The sequence below is a fragment of the Chenopodium album genome, chromosome 5 (genome assembly GCF_948465745.1).
Source record: "Chenopodium album chromosome 5, dcCheAlbu1.1, whole genome shotgun sequence".
In the NCBI taxonomy this organism is placed as follows: domain Eukaryota; kingdom Viridiplantae; phylum Streptophyta; class Magnoliopsida; order Caryophyllales; family Amaranthaceae; genus Chenopodium; species Chenopodium album.
Window position 1 is genome coordinate 27,292,653 of NC_137838.1, and position 1,187 is coordinate 27,293,839.

The 1,187-nt window shown below is 39.8% G+C and overlaps 1 non-coding gene across 1 annotated transcript; it reads right to left on the reverse strand.

Annotated features, from left to right (window-relative positions):
* Window positions 1–731: 731 nt before the first annotated feature.
* Window positions 732–838, reverse strand: LOC145633477 (small nucleolar RNA R71). The gene has a single exon (XR_014112801.1). It is a non-coding gene; the product is annotated as a small nucleolar RNA R71 (small nucleolar RNA).
* Between the last annotated feature and the right edge of the window lie 349 nt (window positions 839–1,187).

The following is a 1,187-nucleotide window of genomic DNA, read 5'->3' on the forward strand; positions in this document are numbered from 1 at the left end:
TTAAATAGTTTAGATTATAATAATAAATTAGGAGCAAAAAGACTAGTTTCCCTGTGGAGATCGACCCTACTTCCCTATCTACCTTAGTTAGTGATTTAGGTAATTATTTTTTATTAGGGGATACGACTTTACCCTGTCACTCTCCGATAAGCAGCTTATAGTTTTTGTTTATGCCCAGGTGTTCCAGATCAGGTTATATCCCATTCGATCCTGAGATCGAACGTTCCTTCCATAGACAGAAAAACTTCTACAAGCAAATCCTGGCGGATTGTGGTGATACTAACAATAATCACCGCGATCCTCCAACTGATTCTAGCGATTTAGAGGCATCTACAGACACAGAATCAGAGATGGCGGCTCCAAAGAAGCTTAGTGATTATTCACAACCAAAGCTTACGGATTTTCCACATCTCACCCCTACTCCGGCTCTTGATGGGGTTCAATTCGAAATCAAACCTCAGTTTATAACGATGATAGAGAGGAAGCAATTCAGTGGAGCAAAGGGTGAAGACCCTAATCTTCACATTGCCGACTATTGTCAATATTGCAACAGCATCAGGCAAGCCGGGGTCACTCAAGACTAAATCAGGGAGATTCTCTTTCCCTTTTCTTTAACTGGAAAAGCTAAATTGTGGTTTAATGGCTTAAATAGAACTACACTTGGTATAACTGACTGGGAAACTCTTGTTTTGAATTTTTATAACAAATATTATCCTGCAGAGAGAACAACAGTACTACGAAGTGCGATTCAGAACTTCGCCCAAGAAGCCGATGAGTCTTTATATGAGGCTTGGGAGAGGTTCAAGGACCTACAAAGAGAATGCCCCCACCATAATTTAGCACAATGGCAGTTAATCCAAGCCTTTTATAACGGCATTGGAAATTCTTCTAGAATAATTTTAGACTCTGCAGCTAGTGGGAGATTCATGAATCTTAATGTTGATGATGCAGGTCAGGTTATTGAAGATATGGCGATACACAATTCCCAATATGGGAATCCGAGAGGATTTGCTAACAAGGGGAAACATAGTGTCGACTCTGTATCCTTTTTGCAAGCTCAACTGACCTCTATTTGTCAAAAATTAGATAATCTGAGCACTGCTAGCGTAGCTAATGTTTCTGCAATTAATAACAATTCTAATGAGGCTTTCTGTGAAAATTGTGGTATTGTAGGTCATTGGGAGCAG